Source organism: Euleptes europaea, chromosome 10 (genome assembly GCF_029931775.1).
Source record: "Euleptes europaea isolate rEulEur1 chromosome 10, rEulEur1.hap1, whole genome shotgun sequence".
NCBI classification, from domain to species: domain Eukaryota; kingdom Metazoa; phylum Chordata; class Lepidosauria; order Squamata; family Sphaerodactylidae; genus Euleptes; species Euleptes europaea.
The window spans coordinates 61,676,855-61,703,132 of NC_079321.1; positions in this window are offsets into that span (position 1 = coordinate 61,676,855).

Sequence of the window (26,278 nt, forward strand, 5' to 3'; positions counted from 1 at the left end):
ATTGTAGTTTTTATCCTTGTTTGATAAGCTGAGCTCATCAGTGTATATCCAACATTCCTATCAGCATAACTCAATGTGCTACTAGAACTGATATTCCAGACGTTCAATTTACACTGCATCTCACTACTGCCATGTTGTGGATGTTAAGGCAATGTTCTCTGTATTCTTTCTTATGCTAGGAAGAAAAGTTATTACTGAACAAGGATTATTCCAGATGGATACATGAATCAGTCTTCCAGCAAGTTTTATTTAGAAGTTCAGAATGTTTAGAGATATTTTAGATGCACTGATAAACTTTTGTACAATTTACTCCTCTGGTGGATTACAGATCTGGATACCTGTAGTTACGCATAGCATGGATTTTGATTTCTGTGTTTTCAATGTTTTACCTGGATCTTTTGTATTGCGTTAGAGCACTGTTTCCCAACCGGGGGTCCACGGACCCCCAGGGGTCTGCGAGAACTAAATTAAGGTCCACGAAACAAAGTGATAAACCCAAATTAAATTAATATTTTCAATTAAAAGTTCTCTATTATAAAAATATATTCAAATATTATTCTAAGTTTATTGTTTAACTAACAGTTATGATTAAAGTTTATTTCAAATTCTCTGAATTTTTATTTTGAACCTTGGGGTCCCTGCACCGAACAAAAAAGTCCTAGTGGTCCCTGGTCAAAAAAAGGTTGGGAACCACTGCGTTAGAGGGTAATACCATTGCCATCACTTTCTGATTATATGGTGTTAATGAAAGATGGATTAACACAATGGATGGATTTGTTTTGTTTTTATAGTATCTTTTTATAGTATAGTTATTTCATTGCAGGAATTTTGTAGGTCTAGATTTCTAAAAAAAAACCACCGTATCTCAACAACAACAAAAAGGGGGCGTTCCTGAGCAGAAATGGGTCAGGAGGCCTAATAATGTCGGCCCTGCCCCCCGGGAACACCTCCTGGGGTGCCAGAACACCTCCCGGCTCGCCGCCGCGGCCTGTGCCGGTGGCCAGAGGCTGGCGGAAGGCTGTGGCGGCGCCGGGCCCAGCACTGCTGTGCCGGAGCCAGGGACCAGTGTCTGGGCCTGCACGCCGGCGCTGGGGCCACTAATGCCTTCGTCGGGCTCCTGAGGACTATGGTAAGTGTCGCCAGCACATTTCAGGAATGCGCTGTTAGTCACTGACAATTCTAAACCACTTCTGGGTTTAAATATGGTGATGCAAAATTACAATGTGCACCTTTAATTTACTGTATAAATCACTTGTAATTTTATGACCTCTGGTTTTTAATTTATTCATCGCAACATTAATACTGATAAATAGTAATACAGTGTAAGTGGTCCTTGAAATTCTATATAACTTTAAGTATTGTCATATATGCCTGAAGACAGCTTCCTCAGTCCAGCTGCACATAATCTTAGTCCTGGGTCACAGAGAGTCAATAAACTGTTGGGAAGGGGAGGGGAGAAAACTGGGGAGTGGGAGACTATATTTTTCTGCTTCCTCTCCTGAGTTGCAGATAATCATTATTATCAGATTTTGGTTGCTGTTAAATCAGTCTATTCCTTTTCAGACCAATAATCTGCAACCATTTGCTGTGACCCGCCCTGAGCCTGGCCTTGGCTGGAGAGGGTGGGGGAAAACAAACAAACAAATAAATAAATAAATAAGTGCCAATCCCTTATCCAGCTTGAATACATTGTGCATTCCTTTCCATTAGCCCAGCTTGGGCCAAATGCCATTTGTGTTCCTGTCGCTTACAGAATTTCTTTATAAGATAAGATCAACTGCTCTGCGGCTTCTCCCATCACAGAACTACCCTTCATCATTAGCCATTCCACGTGGCTGTACCACAAGAATGAGCAATGCCATTTCTATCAGCCTGCTTGGGCCCAAGTGGACCAGAACTGGCCCATTAGGAGCATCGGAGGGAAGTGGGAATGCAAGGCCCTCTTCATCAGTCTGCCAACAGTTTTTACATAAGAACATAAGAAAGGCCCTGCTGGATCAGACCCAGGCCCATCAAGTCCAGCAGTCTGTTCACACGGTGGCCAACCAGGTGCCTCTAGGAAGCCACTAACAAGACGAGTGCAGCAGCACCATCCTGCCTGTGTTCCACCGCACCCAAAATAATAGGCATGCTCCTCTGATACTAGAGAGAATAGGTATGCAGCATGACTAATATCCATTCTAACTAACAGCCATGAATACCCCTCTTCTCCATGAATATGTCCACTCCCCTCTTAAAGCCCTTCAAGCTGGCAGCCATCACCACATCCTGGGGCAGGGAGTTCCACAATTTAACTATGTATTGTGTGAAAAAATACTTCCTTTTATCTGTTTTGAATCTATCACCCTCCAGCTTTAGCAGATGACCCCGTGTTCTAGTATTATGGAAGAGGGAGAAAAACCTCTCCCTGTCCACTCTCTCCAAACCATGCATAATTTTATAGACATCTATCATGTCTCCCCTTATCCGCCTTCTTTCCAAGCTAAACAGCCCTAAGCGTTTTAACCGCTTTAATTCCTTTGAAATGTGGTGTTGGAGGAGAGTGTTACGGATTCCGTGGACTGCCAAAAAAACAAATCAGTGGGTTATAGATCAAATCAAGCCTGAACTGACCCTAGAAGCTAAAATGACTAAACTGAGGCTGTCGTATTTTGGTCACGTCATGAGACGGCAAGAGTCACTGGAAAAGACCGTCATGATAGGAAAAGTTGAGGGCAGCAGGAAAAGAGGAAGACCCAACAAGCCACAGCCTTCAATTTGCAAGATCTGAGCAAGGCTGTCAAAGATAGGACATTTTGGAGGACTTTCATTCATAGGGTCGCCATGAGTCGGAAGCGACTTGACGGCACTTAACACACACACATAGGACAGTTGCTCTAGTCCCCTAATGATTTTGGTTGCTCTTTTCTGCACCTTCTCAAGCTCTGTAATATCCTTTTTTAGGTGTGGTGACCAGAACTGTACACAGTATTCCAAGTGTGGTCTCACCATAGATTTGACCAACTGTCATTTGGCAGAGTCAGTGTGTTGTGGTGATTAGAATATCAAACTGAGACATGGGAGAACAAGGTTTAAATCCCCACTCTGCATGGAAGTTTGCTAGGTGACCTTGGACCAGTAGAGCTGCCAACCTCCAGGTGGGGGCTGGAGATCTCTCAGAATTACTACTGATTTCCAGGCAACAAAGATCAGTTTCCCTGGAGAAAAATGGCTGCTTTGCAGGGTGGCTTCTATGGCATTATGGCTCACTGAATAGGGTTGCCAGGCCCCTCTTCGTAACCGGCAGGAGGTTTTTGGGGTGGAGCCTGAGGAGGGAGTGTTTTGGGGAGGGGAGAGGCTTCAATGTCATAGTCCAATTGCCAAAGCAGCCATTTTCTCCAGGTGGACTGATCTCTATCATCTTGAGATCAGTTGTAATAGCAGGACCTGGAGGCTAACAACCCTACTTGCTGCTCTATTTTCCACGCATGCACATATATACATAGATAAACCTGTATCAATAGTTCATAAAAGAAAGCATTTTAAATGTAATTATACCATTTTTTTCCTATCTGTTGGAACCCTAAGATACAAGGGATGACTAAGGTACCAGGCCACTCAGCAGAACAGCTAATTACCTTTCTTTTTGCTGGGGGGAAACAGGTACGCCACAGAAAAAGTGGCAACTTTTTAATGTAGACTTTGAGACACGCTTCCAGATAGCAAAATAATTCTTTATTTTGTTATTTCTTCCATAGGTGCCCATGCATTCTTCCAACATAAGGCATCTCCTGGTGGTGCAAAACACTCAGCAGAAGCCACCTGGTATAAGGAATGAAACAGTAGGATCCACACAATTGGTATGCATCCAATTATGCCACTCCTTCCCACTGCAGATCTCTGCTTTGCCCCATGCTGATTTTGATGATTCAAAAGAACAACCTTTGAGGGGGCTCAGTGGGCTTCAGCAGGAGACAGAAAAGGGAAAGTCCTTGTCAGAATACACGGGGTTGGTTAACATAGTTAGGCCTTAGGCGCTTGCTTCCTAAGTGAGAGAACAACTAGTTTCTCTTCAGATCCAAACAACTGAGTTCTTTAACATATAACATCAACTTGATAACAACAGAAAAATGCAGAACTGGGTGCAGGAGAACTGTCCTTGTTTTTATTCCATATGTCTGCCCAAAGCATCTCTAGTTATATTATTTAGCAATGAGGAAGCACCCTTTATCTTACACACACCTGTTAGTTTCGTTTTTACACACTGTGACTTTGCTTGCTTAAGCATTGTACATCAGTGATTGTAAACTAAACTGATTTCTTAACATTTTGTCCCCTTTGTTCTCTTTTCCATTCTATACTTAGTTTCAACTATTTTGCTCTTGCTGCCCTTATGGCCATCTGTCTGCCTAATTTGCATTGTCTGGGTACTTTCCAGAAAACTGTGTGCCAGGGAGTTCCAGGGACTTTTCTTGAATTTAAATTGGCGTCGAGTTCACATAAAGGTTACTCGTTACTGGGGTCATCCTTTGGCTATCACGTATGAGAAACCTATATTACATTATTTTAAAATTGACTTTGCTAGGATCACAAGTAGCAAGAATGAACTAACTTTTAATATATTCTAAGAAGTCATTTAAGTATAAATAACCTTGTATGGTGTCTGAAGTTATAAGATAATGAGTTAACCAAGAATGTGATCCTTATCAAGGAAGACAGCTATTGTTAGGAGATGATTTTTAAATCTTAAAAATATAAGAAGTTGTATTGATCAAGAGCTTCTTCTCAGAAGGGGCTCCTTGTCTGTGACCTGCTTATTTTTGGAGTAAGAAATTCTTATGGGTTCATATAATTGCTCTTCTTTATTTATCTATGTAACAATGATGGATGGATGGTATAATGCTTTGTTGATGGATTAGTCTATGTTAAGATACAATGATTATGCTTTAATAGACAAGCACAGAAGAGAAGCAGAGACATTTTAATAGTATTTACTTGTGCACTATAAACAGAACAAACCTATAACGTTACAGAGCTGTGCCTCTGTCAAGGAGTTAAATGATCTGGCATAGGAAAACTAACTAGACATCTAGGGTTTCTTAAGTGAACATTTATACTTGAATCAGGCCTGACCAGAGTAATCCAGAGTGATATGGCTTATAGGTGGGAACTGTCACATGGAGAGCCAATGTAAAAGTCTTCCTCATGGGAATGATGTCCCTTGGCCTTTACATAGTAATCAGGAGAGAAAGGGTACTGAAATTTGAGTAGCAGAATTTGGAAAGGCACTGGGAAAATTGTGCGTTGCAGCATGGAAGATAATGTGCAGTTGTAAATAACTGAAAAACTTTTCAGCAATTATAATGACGGCTTGTGCCTTTCAAGCAAATAATTCCAGTTAATTCACTTTCTTGCATAGTTATTCATATGGATGTTAAGCATGGCAATAATTTTCATGACCTTTTCATTTTGAATGATGAATCTGTATGCATTATATATGGTTCAAAAAACCTGCTAGGATACTTTGGGAAATTATACAACTATACATTTGCATTTGGTGCCCACTTAATGAACAATCACATCCTTTGATTTCATCAAGAACACTGGTGACTAATAGTGCAATCCTAGGCAGAGTTATACCATTCTAAGTTCACTGAAGTCTATGGGCTTAGAAGGGCATTATAAGTGTCCTTATAGGTTAAGGATTGCAAAGTAAGTGTCATTTCCCTTTCATCATTTAAACAGCATTCAGTATTTCTATCAGAATTATTCTAGAGTAGGTCTTTACTTTGGCTTTCCTATCAAATACAGAAGACTATTCCTATATTAATGTAAAAGATGCTCCTCATAAGGAGAATTATGCTAAGTGAATTTATGCGAGGTTATCTGTTTAGCTTCCAAAGGCCAGAAAGAAGAGTGGAAGATCAGTCTGAAAGTAATGCTACAGTGTTATTGATGAAGTTCAATACTTAAAACATAACTTCATAATACAGCTATTAACTCCTCAATGAAGGCACTAAACTGAACTCAGACTAGTTAGCTATCAAAAGGTATTCTGTCTTAGCAACACCATTCACCCTAGAAAATCATGTAAACAGGCATGTATTGAAAAAGAGGTAACCAGGGGACAATCAGGAATTTCTGAGGAATGTCTCTAATGGGCCTTGTGAGAGTCATTTTTCATTTGCTTCATACTTTATCATTGAGTGGAAGCTTATTTAAATAGACCTGGGCCGTGTCCGCACTTACCATTTGCGGCGCCGGCTTCCGCGGGCTTTCCTTGCATGTTCCCACTGCAACTCACCCGAAGGATTCCCAGGACGTCTCCAGAGCGCAGTTTCTCTGCGGTAAGAGGATCCGCTGATAAGGCGAGTTAAAAAAATAAAGCGTCCTCCACACTCGGTGCCTTAAAGTGGGAACATGCAATGCGTCCTCAATCCTGCTGCCAGCCAACCCCTGCACTCCCCCCGCCTCCCTTACTAAAGCTGAACCAATCGCCGTCCTTGCTTGGAGCGCCGACTGGGCATGCCTGGAAGCTTGCCGGTCTGGGGATTTTCAAGTGCAGCGGGAAAGGAGGCGCGGTGGGAACAGGAATTTAAAAGCGGTCTGGATTCTTGTGTACTGGATGCGTGTAATTTGCGAGGTAAGTTGCTAGTGCGTTAACGGGCCTGGTCAGCATAGAACCGTGTTGGCGAACCTATGGCACGTATGCCGGACTTGGCACGCCGAGCCCTCTCTGTGGGCACGCGCGGGTAAGTTGAGCAGCCATCGCGTCTGCCTTCCCTGGACTCCCCGCCGCCCAGCTGGGCAACGGGGGCTTTGAACTGCTCCGCGCTGCCTGCAAAGCCCCCCCTTCCCTGGACTGCCCTCCGCCCAGCTTAGGGGCTTTGAACAAGCATTAATTGTTCAAAAGCATGCCAAATGCAAACTTTTACCTTTCAATAAAAAGTTGTTTGTATCGTTGAAAGCTCTGTTATTGTGTTTTTCTTTTAAGGCAAAAGATGTTAATGTATGTGCTGTTTTTTCTAAACTAAAACCTCAGTATTCAGGTTAAATTGCCGTGTTGGCACTTTGCGATAAATAAGTGGGTTTGGGGTTGCAGTTTGGGCATTCGGTCTCTAAAAGGTTCGCCATCACTGGCATAGAAGAAATTAAATAAAAAAAACTCCAAGTGTACATTTGTATATATATGATTGTTAACAGAAAAGTAAACAGATTAGAATGAATTTAAGGTCTTTATGTGTGTTAGAATGCTGAGCAATCATGCAAATTCAGGGTTTGTAAGGCTAGCCAATTAGAGAAAAGGGAGGGAAAACAGAGCTATTGTATTGGTCCTTAGCCTAGTAGGAGAAGAACCAATCAGACAGCAAGAACATAACAATCTTATTGGCCCCTTTGGCAACCTTCAATAGGAGCCAGTCAAAATTTAGATGTTTCAATCCCCCTTCAACTTATATATAGAACTAGCTTAGTGAGACATAGGAAGAGCCCTGAAGACTTCAGAAAAGAGTAACAGAGTTGAAATCAAGATACCAGCAGCCAGAATTCCCTCAGGAGGTGGAAGGTGTCTGAGAGCTGGGGAAGCTGTAGACCAGGGAGGGCTGAATAGCTGTGGAGAGAGGTAGACTCCAGCAGCCTCGCCACAGCCAGCCTCAAGGCAGTCGATGAAGGGAGCTGCTACGTTGAAGTTCAGGGAAAAGAAGATTCCCCTCCCCGTGAGAACACCAGCAGAAAAGGACTTAGAAGATTGTAAATTGGAATTGGATAGCCAGCATGGTGACCAGGTTAAGAGCTGTGGTTTGGAGCAGTGTACGCTCATCTGGTGAACCAGGTTTGATTTCTCACTCCTCCACATGAGCATCACACACTAATCTGGTGAACCGGGTTAGTTTCCCCACTCCAACACATGAAGCCAGCTGGGTGACCTTGGGCTAATCACCGTTCTCTTAGAGCTCTCTCAACCTCACCTACCTCACAGGGTGACTGTTGTGGGGAAGGGAAAGTGATTGAAAGCCAGTTTGATTCTTCCTTAAGTGGTAGAGAATGTCAACATATAAAACCAACTCTTATTATTATTAATATAGAATAAGAACAAAGACAATTCTCCTGTATCCAGTTCTGCATTTTTCTATTATCAAGTTGGTATTAAACATTAAAGAATACTGTTGTTTGGGTCTGAAGAGAAGCGAGTTGTTCTTTTACTTAGGAAGCAAGTGCCTAAGGCCTAACTACATTAACCAATCCTGAGTATCCTGAGAAAGGTTTGGTGTGGTTTGGTGGTTAAGAGAGTTTAATTCCTACAGTTTGGTAATTCCTACTGATTGGTAAGAACCCTGATGCATCTAAGGATGAAGGGCTGCTGATAAACTAGCCCATCACTGACAAAATAGGATGGGTAAGCATGACTCGGGGCAGCATTAGCCAAGCCCTAAGTTGCTGAAGTGGCCATGCTGGAAGAGGAGGATGAGAATTAAGACCTCTTATGAGCAGGCTACCTGACCTGGATGGCCCAGGCTAGCCTGATCTCATCAGATCTCAGAAGCTAAGTAGGGTCAGCCCTGGTTAGTATTTGGATGGGAGACCACCAAGGAATACCAGGGTTGCTGTGCAGAGGAAGGCACTGGCAAACCACCTCTGTTAGTCTCTTGCCATGAAAACCCCAAAAGGGGTCGCCATAAGTCGGCTGCGACTTGATGGCACTTTACACACACACATGAGCAGGCTAAGGTAAACAATGTTGGCAAGTAATGCTGGCCAAGTTTGGAGCCAGGTAGATTTGCCCAAAATTCTGGTAGGACACTTGCTGACAGCAACTTACACCTAAGTTCAGGTTATTTTTTGAAAAATAAATAAATTGTCTGGTTACTTAAAAATGTGAGTGTCCAGGAAAATTTCACAGTACTATAAGGGTTCATCAGTGCTCCACAACTTCATGTGGTACAGTCCTTTCTGGTCCTGATCACCTCAAATGATTACCCACCCCCAAATGAACCTTATACTTTTGGGGGAGAAAACAAAATGTTGTTTTTACCTTTTCCCAAACAATTAATAGACAATTTTACATGCTTAACATGTAAAAATTTCCAGATTCAGTTTGTGGCATCTACAAGCTAAGAAGTCTCAAGTAGTATGTGCTTGGAAAGACATTTCTTTGCCTGAGACCCTAGAGAGTTATCAAAGGACATGTTACTGAGCTATATGGATTGTAGCTTTGTGTCAGAGCAACTTTTTTTTTTTGACATTCAGAAGGGCCTCCATTTCAGTTCTAAGCTTCACCACTTAAAGGGATCTCAGCTTTCTCAGTGCGAGACCCTGGAGAGCTTCTAAGAGTCAGAGTAGACTATACTAGGCTAGGTGGAACAATGGCCTGACTCGGGATGAAGTAGCTTCCTATGTTAAACCTCACCTTAGCTGTAAAGTTGTAAAGTCAGCCAACCAAGATTAAGGTTGCAATTCTAAGAACACCTTTCTGGGACTAACTTAGGGTTGCCAGGTCCCTCTGGCCAGGTTTTTTTGGGGGTGAAGGCTGAGGAGGGCACGGTTTGGGGAGGGGAGGAACTTCAATGCCATACAGTCCAATTGCCAAAGCGGTCATTTTCTCCAGGTGAACTGATCTCTATCGGCTGGAGATCTGTTGTAATAGCAGGAGATCTCTAGCTACTACCTGGAGGTTGGCACCCTAGACTAAGCCCTGTTGACTAAATTGAGACTTATTCCTAAGAAGACTTGCTTAAGATTGCTCCCTCTTAGCTCAGCCACCAGCATCACCATCACCCAGTTGTCAGCAAAAATGGGGAAAGGAGGTTAATCCAAGTCTGTCCAAGACTGATAATTATACTGCAAACTGGCCTTTTCACCCTTACTACTACTTGGTTTGCAAACCAAGGCTAAAATAATGCAGAGACGAATCTTTATGACCAAGACCCTGAGAAGCTGCTACCAATTAGAATAGACAAAACTACACCAACTGGTCTGAGCCAGGCAATTTAGTATTTTTGTATGTTCACTGCTTTTAATTATGCATATTAGGAAAGTTTGTTTAGAAAATATGTGCCAATCATACGCCTCTCTCAAATATATCTCAGAGTACTTATATCTCAAATTGCCTATCTTATCTCCCTACTGTAATCCATGATACATATTTGAAGGAAACAGTTCAACAAGCTCCCAAATGTCCCTTTCCTGTAAAATATTGCAAAATATGTTATTTTTAGAGGGGAAAACGGTTTCACTTTCATTTGCTGCACTGTGAAAACAATTCTCACCTCTGGCTTGCTTTGACGACATGTTACCGGTATTGGCTATTTTTTAAAATTCTTCTCCAAGTTCAAAGAATCTACAACAAACAACGAACTGCAGTGCAGAGGAAAAGAACTGCAATGCAGGTTGAAAATGAAGCTTTCGCTCATATTTTTATATCTATTTTGACTGAACAAAACAGAGTTGTTTTCAAAGGCTTTACCTTAGGTATAAAACTAACCTTTAAAAAAGAAAAGAAAATAGTACCTATTTTGAGCATCTATTGTAGTAAGATATAACTGTGTTGTAGAATGGTGCAGTGCAGCGCAAACACAAATATTCAATCAAAGCCACAGATCTCGAGTTTGTTTGGCTTTCCGTTAAAAAACAACAACACTAAACGTATTCTGTAAGAAGATAACATTTATTTTAATCAAAATATAAGGCTCTAATATTTCACAATAAATATATAATTTCTTTCCTCAGTGAGGATGGGAGCTGTGCTTATTCTCATATTAATGCTCTTTATTGTTTCCATTTTTATTTATATAATCTTTATATAATCTTTACTCCATACCATATGTAAGAACATCTAGGTACTCTATAATCTACAATAAAAAAATGTATTGCACAGACCCAGCTGTTCTTTCTGTTCTTTGCGAGCCTGGGCATCTGAGAGCATATTTTCTGAAAAGAAATGCAACTTTTAGAACAGCATTCTGAAATGGTGACAATTATCTTAGATGATTGTCTCTTGCTACCATCATTACTTGCTACCATCATGTGCTGCTAGCACATACTTCCACTTCACTGATACTGTCAAAGAATGCCCTCTTCCTTTTCCCCAAGTCTATTTGCAGCCATCTATGAATGTTTGTTGTAAAAAAAAAAAAAATCTGCAGGAAGATTTAAGCACTTACTCTGCTCAAGAGGCCTATTTTATGTTTGCATACCTCAGTGCATTAAATGCCTTTTCTAGGTCTTGTGGAAATGCATGTTTATTTACAGTTTCCCTCCCCTCAGCACATCTAATAACATACAAAATGTTCTACACCCCCCTTCCATCTTTCAGCAACAACTTTAGTGTTGGGTGAGTTGGCAAAGGGCAGCTTAGTTGGTCCAAGATGGAAACAGAATTCACACCCTACTCAGAGGTTCTGTCCAGTGGCCCATACAGCGTATCAATGACATTAGAGGAATAACTTACCTCTGAAATATTGAAAAATATTCATGGGGTGGAGCTAGAGGTGTTTTGTTTTATACTTTTTAAAAATTTTATGATAGCCAAATATATACTGGAAAAGTAATTAGACAAAATCAGGAACTGCAACCCTTTATTGGTGTGAATGCAAATTATATTGTCTCTCTTGTACGCATAGACACACAGAACATTCCTGAGCCTCTAAGGCAAAAGCCCTTAGGAGGCCAGAAAGGTGCTGCACCAGTGTTTGGCCCCCCCGCGCTGGCACCTGGGCTACTTACATCGGCATTACTGGCCCCACCACCGGTGTGGAGGCCTGGACGCCTGTCGCTGAGTGCAGCGCCACCATGGAATGCATCCCACCAGCATAGAAGGCTGTGCCGGCATCCCTGGAGGCGTTCCCGGGGTGGGCTGGAGAGAGGAGCTGCCATTAGGCAGTTTCCTGTCCCCTTTCACCCTCTGAACACCGGCGCGGAGAAGAGTGAGGCTGTGGGGCGAGAAGGCCCCGTTTTACAAGAAAAAGCTGCTTAAACGCTTTTTTTGTTTTTCGGCTTGCGGGGAACGGCTGTAGGAGGAAGTTCGGCGGTGCTTCTTCCCCATTGTTCCCCCACTCTGAATCTCAGGTATGTGCTGATACATGCAAACAAACACTTCAGCTTGTGCAAAAAAAAAAAAATCTGTGGTTCTTATGCATTTTTTAAACTGTCAAATTCTTTAATACCTATGTTATAACTAGACATAGAAAAAAATCTGATAATCTCCTTTGATTTACACATTTCTGGGTGTAATTTTCCCACTTACTAAGTAGGATGGAATTCTCAGGGGCTTTAGCATTCCATATTTTAGATACGGGGGAAGCTTCCTCATTCAAGAACCAATTATAATTTTCATTTGTAGAGTGGGAAAAGACCACTCTGCAGATGAGTTAGTGTTAGTGTAAGTTAGTGTTTTTTCCAGTGTTATGGTACTCCCAGCGTTATGGTACTCACTTTCATTCAGCATCTTCCTTCCAGCCCTGTTGAGCAGCCTGACCAGTGAAAATACACTTTAAACAATGGAACATAGTACAATAAAGTGGGGGAAGAAGGGTTAGATCCCTTGCCTTTGCTCTCCAATTTTATTTTAAAATAGACATGTGTGTGAGTGCTGTCAAATCAAAGCTGACGTATGGCGACCCGTAGGATTTTCAAGGCAAGAGATGTTCAAAGGTGGTTTGCCACTGTCTGCCTCTGTGTGGGCTGAGAGATTTCTGAGACAACAGTGACTGGCCCAAGGTCACCTAGCAGGCTTCATGTGGAGGAGTGGGGAACTGAACTCAGTTCTCCAGATTAGAGTCCACCTGTGTTAACCACACTGGCTCCATAATATATATATACCACCCTGTATGTGTGAATGGGTGGATTCATGCATGCAACGCTTTTAAATAGAAACTACTGAAGCCTGATACACATGACAGCCATACACATTACTGAACATGTTGGGAGAGCGAATGAAAAAGAGTGTGCTGGACTCCTGGTCATCTGCAGGGGCAGATGAGACATCTCTTGTATAGACTGGTGATAACTGATCTCTCTTGAATCCTCCAGATGTCTATGTTTGCAATATGAGGGATAGTTAAAGCCTGCCTCTACAAAACCAGTTGTGCAGGATAGTATGATCAACAGATATCAATGTATAAATTCATTATAGCCTGAACTTTTAACTGTAATTGTGCCTCAGCAGATGGGTGAATGACAGAATGAGTGATTTTGAATACGGCTGTTGATTTGGTAAAAACCAAACCAGAAAAATACCAAAAAAAATGCAATTTTGGTAAAATTCAGGTTCAGGTTTACCGAGTCCGCAAAATCTGGGAGGTTGGCAAGGCAAAATTTGCCATTCCTGAGAAAGCTGGGTAAAAATCCGGCTTTTTCAGGACCGTCTTTCCATGGCTCCGGGGGGGGGGGGGACATTTTTGCAGGCAGAGGTCCCAATTTTTTATGGTAGCTAGAAGCTACTCTCCTTGCAAGAACCCCCACGTTTGGTAAAGATTGGGTCAGGGGTCTGGAGTTATGGGGTCTGGAAGGGGTCGCCCATCCCACCATTTAAAGCCCAGCTTCTCCATTGAGATACATTGCAAAGATCACACTAAAATTCTGAACACAGCCACTTTGCCAATGCTTTTCAATGGAAGATGATGGGGCTACCCCTTCCAGACCCCATAACTCTGGTCCCCCAATCCAATCTTTACCAAACTTGAGGGTTCTTGCAAGAAGAGTCTCTTCTAGCTACCCTGAAAATTTGGGACCTCTACCTGCAAAAATGCTCCCCCAGGAGCTGTGGAAAGCTGTGGAAAGTCCCCATAGAGTTTAAATGGCTGAATTTTTTAGGAAACCTGAATTTAAAGCTGAATTCCTACCTTTACCGGTATAGGAAATTCGGCATTTGGGTTTTCCTGAAAAAAATGGCCAACAAACCCAAACCCAAATTTTAGTGATTTTTTTTTCAACAGCCCTAATTTTGAATAGTAAAAGTCCCAGAATATTTGAAGAGGAAGTAGTAAAGATGTCTCCAGAGAAGTCTGAGGAAAAAAATGCAAGAGAAAGGAATATAATAAAAGGACCAAACTGCAGGATGGGGAAAGGTAGAGTTAGCAGTCCAGATGTTAAAAGATAAGAATCAGCAAGGATGAACAGACACATGTGACAGAGTTTAAGGTTTCCTGGTTGTCTGATTTCAACCAGATTCTGCTAAGATGCCAGCCCCTGGAAGAAGAGGGGGCTGCAGAACCATGTAAAAGAGTGAACAAGACTAAATTAAATTGAAGAAGTTCATCCACTCTGTGGAGTGTCACAACTCTGTCATGTCAACTCTTCATACAAAGTAGAGATGTGTAAGAACAAGGAACAAATGAGCATAATCTTTCTACATGAATACATGTTGCATGGATAGTGGATGAGCCATAAATCACTTGTCTTCTTGTTCATTATCCCATCCTAGTAGATCCCAAAGTTTTCTTTACAATAGAAAGACTGCCTATCAATGAGGTGGAAAAGTCTGAGCATCTCTGCACTTATTCTTTCAGGTCTCTTTCACTCTATATTACTGTGAGTGGGTGTAATAAAAGATTTTACCTCTGCTCCCTGTCATGACTGAGCCCCAGCCATGGTAGCAACGTGACCAAGTAACTAGGTTAGGTCAGTAAACTCCACAATCCTTAAAAGCTGAAAAAAACTTTATTGAAAGTAGAAAGTTCAAAAGTAGATTAAAACACAGTTACATGGTCATAAGGCACACAGGCAAGGAAAATAATGAAGTCTTAGCTGGCTACAATATACTTAGTAAGCTGTTACCTAGCTGCTGATCTTAAATGCTATAAAGACATAGTTTCAAGCTGCAAAATAATTTGCTGGAGTTGAAGCATTGTGAGGAAAGTAGAATAGCAAAGTAAAGGAAAGAAAAGGTGACCACCATAAGGCATAGCCTGTCTTATGGTAATGTGGACTCAGGTCAGATGACCCATAACTCCCAATCAGGATAGTCTCCAAGGAAGAAGTCTCTTGATGGTTCAAACTGGTTTGAGCTGGAATAGCGTTCTCAGGAGAAAAGAGTGATCTCATCCCCCTCACATCTTCCCACAGATGTTCTGAATCAATTAATTTGGGATGGTATGAGCTAGTGTCCTTGATGGTTCTATCTGTTAGGGTAACAAGTGGCAGGTGTTATTTCTGAGAAGAGTTTGTTAGGCCTCTGGGAAACTAGTGAGCTAAAACTTAGGCGCACACAAAATGGAGAATAATACTGATGTCAAGAGCAAAATGGTTCTTCTGTCTTCACACACACACACACACACACCTCCCCTGTTATGCAGTCTTAATATTACTGGGGAAAGAGGTTATACTCTAAGGCTGAGATTCTGCTTCTATCCCAATATTGGATGTGCAAGCCCCTGCCCAGAAGTCAGTAGAAACATACTCAGAGAACAAAATAGGTCATGAAAATGGCTTTACTCCAAAAGCTCTCCCAAAGTTAATGACAGCAAGATTAGAGTCCTGTAGCACCTCAAAGACCAACAAGATTTCTAGAGTATAAGCTTTTGAGAGTCAAAGCTCCTTTCATCAGATACCAGTATTTAGAAATCTTGTTTGTGTTTAAGGAGCTACTTGACTTGAATCTTGCTGTTGTACTGCAGACGAATGCAGCTACCCATCTCAAACTAAAGTTAATTACAATGACTGAAACAAATTTGATGATTCTGTTTTGTGGAAAGATGGATAATGTCCCTGTAAGTAGGGCTGTCAATTTGGTTCCATCCGAACTGGAAAACAGCCGGATTTCACCTGATCCGCCGGTTTTCAGTTCAGATGGAGCCAAACCGCAAAAAGGCGGGAAACCGCGGTCCTGAACTCAGGACTGCGGAAAAAATTCAGCAGGTTCGGGGGATCCCGAACCTGCCTTTTCCCACCTTTAAAGAGCTCTCTGGAAGGCAAGCAGGGTGTTTAAATTGCTCCGTGCTGCCAGCCCGGGCAGCGTGGAGCAGTTTAAAGACCCACCACCCCCCTTCCAGGGACTCCCCTGGAAGGGGGTGGGTGGGTCTTTAAACTGCTGGCAGCGCGGAGCAGTTCAAAGAGCCACCTGCCCGCTTTCCTGGGAGCCCCGGGAAGGGGGCGGGTTATTCAGCCCAAAAAATTTCCGAACTCAAATATCGCGCCGGATTCCATGGAACCGAAGTGGGGGAGTTTGGTCATTGGCATATCCCGGATCAAAACAGGCCGGATTTTGCCAGATCCGAATTGCACTGAATTTTTTTTTCAACAGCCCTACCTGTAAGGTAATATTTGCTGAGTCTCTCTCCCCTTGGTGTCATACACCTCCCATTGAGTGACATAATGAAACCAAAGAGCAAAGCAATAGAATATCCATCAAACTGATTTTTTCTAATAATTCACAAATGTTGTAAATCATTCTATTAACTTGGAGTATTTACTTTGTTTTTTTAAAAATCCATGGGATGAGAGCTTGAGTTTTGATGCCATGACCAAGAAAGCCTTCTCCTGGGTTGCCACTTGCCTAATCTCAGATGGTGGGGCACCCAAAGCAGGACCTCCAGAGATGACCATAGTCATTGAGTGGGTTCATAAGGGAATAGGCAGTCCTTCAGGTATGTTGGTCAAGACCAGCACCTTGAATTGTACCCAGAAACAATTTAGGAGCCAATGTAGATGGGCTATGGCTGGAGTGATATGGTCTGTATGGCCCACTCCAGTCAACATCCTGGCTGCAGAATTCTGTAATCTGTACCAATTGAAGTTTCTGAACACTTTTCAATGGCAGCTCCACATAAAGAACATTCTAATCATCTTACCTAGATGTAACCAGGGCAGATCTTTTCTTCTCAGAAGTCACAGCTGGCTCACCAGTTGAATCTGGTAAAAGGCCCTCTTGGCCACAGCTGCCATTTGCTTCTCAATTAGTAGGACCAGGTGCAAGAGCACACCGAGACCCCTGTTCCTTGAACGGGAGTGCAATCCCATTCAGAATGGTTGATACCTTAAATTCCAGGACAGATCTTCCGCCCACCAGTAGCACCTCCAGCTTTAATTTATTTGCCTGCATCCACTGCAAAATTTCATCCAAGCATCCGAACTAGTTACCTCCTTAGATTGCTTGGAAGTTTGATTTGTCAAAAAATGAATCATATAAGTTGCTGAAGTGGAAACCCTTTTGAAGAACAAGTTCACCATTCCATGCAAGGAAACTAAATAGTTGTTTACACATAATCCAACACCATTAAGTTATTTACATAGCCATGATATTTTTGTTATATATCTGACCTTTCTTATATGGACTCAAGGTGACATACATGGTTTCACCCGCCCAAGATTATCCATGGTGTTCCATGTATGACCAGGATTTTAATGCACTATATACATTTCACCACACTGGCTAGCTATTAACAAATGATTCTTGGCAAAAGGTGCATGAAAAATAAAATTCAGAGCTGATTTTCCTAATTTTGCAATTCCCCACCCCCACCCCTAGTTTCCACAGTTTTAAAAATACTCTTGAGTGTAACTGATTACTGATACTTGTCCCACTACAAGGAAAACAAACTGAACAGAGACAGATCACTTATACACCACCCTTTTTCATTTGAAAAAGGACCCACCCGGCCTCCAATCTTATTTTCTTATTTTGACTTTATATTTGTGAAGCCTATGGCACAGTTTTAGCTGTTCAATTCTACCTTTTAAAAATTGCCATTTTCTATCTCTTTTATTACTGTTTTACTTTCTGTGCCATAAACCTCCAAATCTCCAGAGAATATTTCAAATAGGTACTCAAACTTTCACTATTTTTCATCCACCGTGGACACAAAGCAGTACTCACAGGGAGTTGTGATGGACGTTCCAAAGGCTGCTTTATAGGGCTCAAGGGAACTCTCCTATCCCTGACATGGATAATAAAAGCAATGCTGCCCATGACTTGGAGGGAAAATAGCAAATATTTCAAGGGTGCTGTCAAAAACACAACAAACTCTACCAGGTTCCAAAACATCACACAAAGCATTTGCTTGATCATGGAGCTTTTTCGGCTCTCTCTTCCAATGGGAGTCATATGCAAGCTGAGGGTCCTCCAGAATAACATCCCAAGTGATATGAGGAGCTGCCACTAACAAAAAATGTTGCATTCCCTGTGAATATGGAGAAACACTTTTGGTTCATGCATAGCACAATCTGATCTAAACCAGAATTATATTCCAAGAACAACAAATTGAAACTAAATTTGTTGTTTAGCTGAGCCCAATATGTCTTTAGTCCTCCATTCCTTCCCTAAACCAGCTTTGCTAGTTTGCAGAACAGTGCCTCTCAATGCACCTCTACCCTGGAGTACTGATGTAACTATAACTTGTACACAAGTATGATTACCCTTCTGGTTTGGGAGCCAACATAGTGTAATGGTGAAGAATGGTGGTTTGGAGTGGTGGATTCTGATCTTGAGAACCAGGTTTGATTCCCCACTCCTCCACATGAGCAGCGGATGCTAATCTGGTGAACTAGATTTGTTTCCCTACTTCTGCACAAGAAGCCAGCTGGGTGACCTTGGGCTAGTCACAGCTCTCTCAGCCTCACCTACCTCACAGGGTGTTTGTTGTGGGGAGGGGAAGGGAAGGTAATTGTAAGCCGGTTTGATTCTTCCTTAAGTGGTAGAGAAAGTCAGCATATAAAAACCAACTACTCCTCCTCCTCCATCATCATCATCATCAAAAATGTTTCTATTTATTTGGCTAATCTATGCACTAATCACCTGCTCTTGCACATACAGATATTCGTGATGGATTAGGTCCAATAACATTGTGCTTATCAGATGCCTACCATTCATTGCATGTGGGTCTGTGGGGTGGGGGGAGGAAATTGTTCTCTCTAATACCAACCATTTGTTTGGGAGACATAGGCCTTTTATGCATGGGTTGTTCCTGTTGTGATCACCCCCGCGACTACTTCAGGGCTTCATTTTCATTGGCATGTTTTTTTCCCCCAACCTTTAGAAGTCACTTCACTTCCCCTGCATTTTGAAAATGTGGGGAGAAAGCAGGTGACTTCTAAAGGTCAGAAAAGATGAGCATAATGAAAACGAAGCCCCAAAGTAGTCAAGGTGATTGTGATGGAAACAACCCGAGCACAAAAGGCCGTAGTAGCTTATATTTCATTTCAGATTATCCCTATTTAGTTAAAAACTGTACACTTTTTTCAGAATAGCAAAACTAACACTGCAGCCCTAACCAGAGGCAATCCCTTCCATGTCCATTGAAGAGAAGGGACATATAAGGATACAACACTACTTGGGACTTAAAGAACTAATTGTGCATTCTGTAACCTGACTACTTACAGGCTAGCAAAAGGCAATGTGGTCATAATTAGAGAAGTGGACATATCAGTGATCGACCTCACCTAGAAAATGTAATATATTAATAAATTCACACAAATTAAATAAGCTCTATTCATACTTCCAAAGGTCTATATTGTTTGAAATATCAAAATCCATATAATTAATTCATTTAAATGAGTAAGCACTGCTATCAAAATTTGCTTTACTTATTGCATATTCTTGATTGTAGGCACTATCAGCTCTTGAATGTTATAGGCATGATTTATCTGTATATTTTCCCTACAAATCTTCTCATTAACCTCCCATTGCAAAGATGTTTTCACTAATGCTATTAACCTAAACATTGATAGTAGTTGATCTGTCAACAGGGTCATGTGCCATTATGCCAGGGGGGGGGGGGAATCAATACATATAACCCCTCATTCATTTGCAAATACAGTTAAGAATGGATAAATAGGTCAGTGCTGCTGCTGGCAGTACTTTCACTTACATCTAGCTTTCATGCTGGGTGTCAGGAGCAGGCCATGAGGATGGTATGTGGTAGTGTTGTTATGCTGCTTCCAGGTGCTGTTGTGCTATTCTGTCCAAGGCCAGTCTAAGCCCCGTGTTTAGTCTTCATAGATTCCCATACTGTGGGAATCGCCAAGTGCTCCTTCCTGCCTGTTGGAGGGGGGGGGGGTTGCCTGGGTAACCGGTTATCTTCTTTTGCTCTCCCATATATGCTATGTGCCTTGCCTTTGACCCTTACTAGTGTCCTTTTGAATATGGCTTCTAAAACCTGTCGATTCTAACCAATAAAACTGCTTTCGTGGATTTGCCGTCTGCTGAAATCTGTTTATGGGTTTGCCGCAGGGCTAGAGCTTACACTGGGCCCTTAAGAGTCTGCTGATATAACCAATAGGGTTGTTGGGTCCGGGCTGGGAAATACCTGAAGATTTTGGGGGCAGAGCCCAAGGAGGGTGGGGTTTGGAGAGGGGAGGGGCTTCAATGCCATAGAGCCCAATTACCAAAGCAGCCATTTTCTCCAGGTGAACTATCTCTATTGGCTGGAGATCAATTGTAATAGCAGGAGATCTCTAGCCATCACTTGGTGGTTAGCAACCTAATAACCACACTGATCCAATGCAACTGTAACCTCCAGGTTGGACTACCATAACATGGTCCTTAAAGATGGTTTCAGAAGTCAACTGTGGAGAACATACAACTCCAGCGCTGTATCTATGAGCTTTGAGTAACAAATCAAAATGATATTCCCTTTAAAGTGCTTCATGGCCTTGGGTCTTCATACTTAGTGAACCATATCTCTTGGTATATTCCCATGCAGAGCTGCAATCTTCAGGCAGCCTTCACCACATGGTCCCATCACTTAGGACTGCCCATATGGCTACAGTTAGGTTGCAGGCTATTTCTGTGTTAGGTTCAGTCATCTACAATGGCTTACCAGAATAGGTGCATAGCGTGGCTTTACTTCACAAAGGTGTGTGAGACCTTTTATTTCAGAGGGTGTACTATGGAAGGAAAAACTGTTTTGGCAAATCTAGCTTCATTTTTGATCCCATATTTTTTAACACTGTGTAATTTTATCTTGTTCATGGGCTGCTATATTGTTATGATGTATTTGCAACTTGTTGTTGCTTTGCTAGCTGCCTTGATTCTAGGGAGATAAATCAGAATTTTAGATAAACAAATATTGCTCAGGTAGGCAAAGAAACAAGTTTTCCAGCCAGCAAAATGTGGCAGAATTTTTTGTAGGATCATTTTGACCATATTATTACTAAACTGAGTATTCTTGAGGTTTTTCTCAGTGTTCAGCAGAAAAATCCACTCCAGTGACGCATCGGAAGATGCCAGCTGACAGATCTCATTCCTCTGTCAATTCCCAACTGACCTCTGGTCTTTTGCATCTTTAGAGGTGATAATCTATCAGTTTCTCCTATGGTGTCTATGGTATACCATAAAAGAAGTGGAAGTGTTAGAGCATCCACCCTCTGAAAGTACCGTGGAACTTCTGTTTTTCCTAGACTGTGTGGCATACCATAAAGCTGAAGATGGTAATGTTCAAACCAAGTATTCTAGAGTATGACACTAGGGAGTATACTACTGAGACATCAGTTTAGTACTACTGAGACATCAGCATCTGTGTCAGTTAATCCGCTTGGAGAAGGGTATCAGTGATTTTTAATTGATAGGTGCCTATGTGAACAAGGTGATTTTTAGTTGATTTAAATTTATCTGTATTTTCTATATAGAGATTTTTATTATGTAATCGATTTTACTGACAAGGTTTGCAGCTTATCTGGCTATTGCCGTAATAATAAAATCATTCAGTCATTCTTCCTAAGTGCACTATACATTGCAAGTTGAAGACTGAGGGAAAAGACAAATTCATTAAAGCTATAATACTGGATGTTGACAGTTTATAAGGGTGTTATCAAAATTAAAAGGTAAACTGAAACAACTCCAAAATTACCTATCCATTTTGTGTTAGGTTTTAAAAATTAAATGTTCTCTAAGTATTTCTTATTAAGCGTTATACCATCTGATTTGCCCATGAGATTCAGAGATATGTTCAAATACTCTACAACAGGTGCAAGAATCGTACTGGCAAGAACCTGGAAGCAAACATCTATACCGGATATAGAAGACTGGAAAGACAAAATGCTCGAGTATGCAAACATGGCAAAAATGACATTTATGATGAACCCTGTTACAAATGAGTCAGTAGAACAGTTTACTGGGAAATGGCAATCATTTTATATTTACATTTCAGCGAACAGTTAGTTAATTACATTACTAGAATATATATTTAGACAAACGTCGCTAGATCAACTCAATCAAAATGCTTGATAACTAAAGGTTGAATATGTTGATTGTTTTTAAACAAAACTGTATTTGTTTATATGTTGACTGTTTTTAAACAAAACCATATTTGTTTATATCAGACAGATTTCCCCCATTCCCTACCCTTTTTTTCCTTTCTGTATCCTTAAAAAATTTTTTTTTTAAAAAAAGCATTTTAAATAGAGGTCAAAAAAAAAGTGTTTAAGCCAACAGATATCTCACACTTTAGTTACAGTTTCATATTAGTCCTACTATGTTCAATATTCAAATATATTTAGGAATACAATGGAACTAATATGAAACTGTAACTAAGTTTGAGATTTTCTAGCTTTAGGATCTAAAGCTTAAACCCTGTCACAAAATAGAAATGGCTAAAATATTCTAGCACTTTCTTTACAGATCCTTGTTACCTAGAATTGTTCTTCTCCCTTCCCTTTGGATTTCTCAGAATCCTTATTGATGAACTGGACACCAGCTTCTGCTCTGGAAGGGAGGCTGTCATAGCTGCACAAAATGTAATAAGATCCCAGGAGAAATTTTATCCCAGCAAAAGCATTTTATCTAGAAACAGGCTGTTGATCATTTATCCTAGGGTAAGGATAGGCTTTCTTTGCTTTTTTTTTTTTTTTTTTTTTTACAACTCTCCACAATGCTATTGGGAATATTCCTGAAGCATAAGCCCTGTGTACACTTACACATTTTTTTTAAACTAGCCCAAGCAGAATGGATGTCAAGTTCTTGTTATAAAACTAGAAAGTTGCTCTTGATCTCTACAATGAAAATATTTGTTATCTTAGTTGATATTAAAGCTGTTTTGAGTTCATCACCAGGAAAGTTTTCAGCTGCCTGGAGAGTATGTGTGTCTGACCTTATTGACACAAGCCTTATTTCTCTTAAGATCTTCACATAAAAATATCAGTTAAGGTCACGCAAGGGATTCAGATATTGAATAGAGCATTTGTGTGTTGGTGGAGGGATTAGGCAGTTATTTATTCACCCTTTCTTGCTCAGTACTGGTTATATTATTTATTTTGTAGAAGGTTAATGGAGATTTAGTCTTGCTATTGTGAATAACACTATGTGTATTGCACAATATTATTGAGTACAGATAATGTCTTCATTCCATAGTATAGACTGGGATAATTGCCAAAGGGACATTGTGTTTATTTAGCGAGCCTTGCCCAGAAAAAAAAGGAGCAACTGAGTGGAACAGGCTTCCTCAGGAGGTGGTAAGCTCTCCTTCCCTGGAGGTTTTAAAGCAGAGGCTAGATGGCCATCATTCAGCAATGCTGAATGTATTACGTTAGGCAGAACATGAGAGGGAGGGCATCTTGGCCATCTTCTGGGCATGGAATAGGGGTCACTGGGGGTGGGGTGGGGAGAATTTCCTGCATTGTGCAGGGGGTTGGACTAGATGACCCTGGTGGTTCCTTCCAACTCTGTTATTCTATGAATAAGAAGTAACACATGATCATTTTTGACAGTCAGCGGGGTCCTGTGGTTAGAATTTTAGTACTGTTGTATTTAGTCAACAACTTTATTGGCAGGTAAGCCCCCACTATTTTGTTTTCTCATTTGATACATTTGCTCAGGTGAGAAGGTGCAAGTTCACCCCTCTCCCCACAGATATCACCTTGTGTAAACTGGATATGCCACACAATTGACTGGTTGTTTGAAGGCATAAAAAAGAGGAGAAAGGGGGGAAACATATGATTGGGTATTGAGATAAAGCCCCAAAGTCATACTTTGTTTTTTCTGTCTGATGAAGAAGGTGGCACTGAGTACTCACAAGCTATGGTGCCACAACTAGGGCTGTAAAAAAAAAAATTTTCGGTACAGTTCGGATTCGGCCTAATTTGGCCCTTCTGGGTTCGGTACGTGCCGAAGTCCGAAATCCCCCACTTCGGATCCGTTCAATTCGGCGGGAATTCAAAGTTTGGAAAAAAAAATTCGGCCGAATAAAGCCATTAAAAACACAACCGCGCCATTCCGCGGCTCTGGGGGGGGCATTTTTGGGCTTAGAGGTCCCAAACTTTCAGCAGAGCTTCAAAGGACGTATATTGAAAGACTCCCCGAGTTTTGTAAAGATTGGGTCAGGGGGGGCTGAGATATGGGCCCTGAAAGGGGTCCCCCCCACCCTTAATGTGTATCTCTCAGCAGAGCTTGCCGCCCACGCACAAAGCTCCCAGCCCCGACAAACAGCTGATGAGAGCAAGGGCGGGGCAGGTGCTAAGAACTTTGCAAAGCAACACAACTGAAAAGCAACACCTTTGCAAACATGCAAAGGGCGGGGCAGGTGTGAAGAATTTTGCAAAACAATACAACTGCAAAGCAACACAAGCACGCAATGCAACACCTTTGCAACAGTGCAAAGCAACACCTGACACCTGGGAGTTTGCAAACCATGGAAAGGGACAGAGGCAGCTAGCTATGCATAATGAGCAGGAGAGGGTGGAATTTCTCCTTTTGCATTGGACTTGGGACCAGGCAGATGGATTCTTTAAGTCACCATTTGAAAACCAGTTTTGAGCAAGCATCAAAATAACCTAACTGATCTTATGAATGAGGAAAAACCTGAAGAATAAAAATGAAGCCCCCTCTCAAACCAGGGAGAGAGAGACTGGAGGGGGAACACACACCCCAGGCAGAACTGGCAAAAGCCCCCTTTGGCTCCCCTCCCACCCACAGAAACTGCTCCCTCCCCACACACACACACACACAGACTCTGCTTTCCCCCACACACACACACAGAAAAGAAAAATTATAGATTAAAGCCCCCAAAGGGGTCTTACTGTGGCTGTCTTCTGTTCCAGCAGGAGGGGCTGGGAGGCTGGGTAATCCAATATCATTCCATTTGTATCCAATATAAGATCCATATGTATGCATCTCTCGAGGGTGATCCATTCATCCCAATAGGGAAAAGGGGAAAGCCCATATCTCGGGGGGCCCTGACCCAATGTTTACAAAACTTGGGTGGTCTCTTAAGAGGGATTCTCTGAAGCTATGATAAAAGTTTGGGGGCTGAACCCCCAAAAAAGCGCCCCCTGCAGCCACAAAAATGGAAAAGGGGGGAGAGGAAAAAGGGGTGGAGCCCATATCTCGGAACCCCCTGACCCAATGTTTACAAAACTTGGGGGGTATCTTAAGAAGCCTTGTCTGATGCTCCGCTGAAAGTTTGGGGTCGGCACACCCAAAAATGCGCCCTCTGCAGCCATGGAAAGAAAAAGGGGGGAGCCCATATCTTGGGACCCCCTGACCCAATGTTTACAAAACTTGGGTGGTCTCTTAAGAAAACCTGTCTGAATATCCCCTGAAAGTTTGGGGTCTGTACCCCAAAAATGCGCCCCCTGCAGCCACGGAAAGGAGCGAATGTGCACAAGCACCCCCTCACACACACATGAGGATTTCCCTCTCTCTCTCTCTTTCCCCGGCCGGCCGCACATCAGCTGATTCCTCCAGTACTCAATCCTGACTGATTGGCCAGAAGAAGACCCAGCTTGGCCACCGATTGGCCGAGGGAGGAGAATGCTGCTTACTGAAGGTTATGCTGCTTACTGACGGCCCCGAATTGGCCGAATTTATTCGCAAACTCCCGAACTCGCTGAATTCAGCCCCCCCGGTTGCCCGCCAGTTTTGAGTTCGGTTCCTCCCGAACTAAAAACCGCCGAATCAAGGGAAATTCGGCTGATTTTCAGTTCGGGCCGAACCGAATTGACAGCCCTAGCCACAACACCAAAATGGTAACTGCATTTTAGCTTTTGCTATCTTTATTATGGGAAAGTTTAGCTGCATACCTGTTGCTTACTATCCCCAGTCATTCATGAGTCTGTTTTCCTGTAATGGGTATGGTTTTTGTATTTAGGCCTAGATTTTATTGATATTCCTTCAGAATATTTATAGTAAAGTAATTGACACTCAGAATTAGTAACAAAAAGTCATTTTGTATGACAAAGAAGGTATTTATCCCCCCTCCTATAGACTTTTCTGAGAAAAAGTTTTTTTTAGTTTCCTTAGACATACGATAGTACACACACACACACACACACACACACACATATACCCACATGCCTCACAACTGCCTCTACAGAGCAAATTCTTAGCATATCAGCAGTTTGGGGGTACTTCAGTGAACAAACTTTAGTGTTCTTA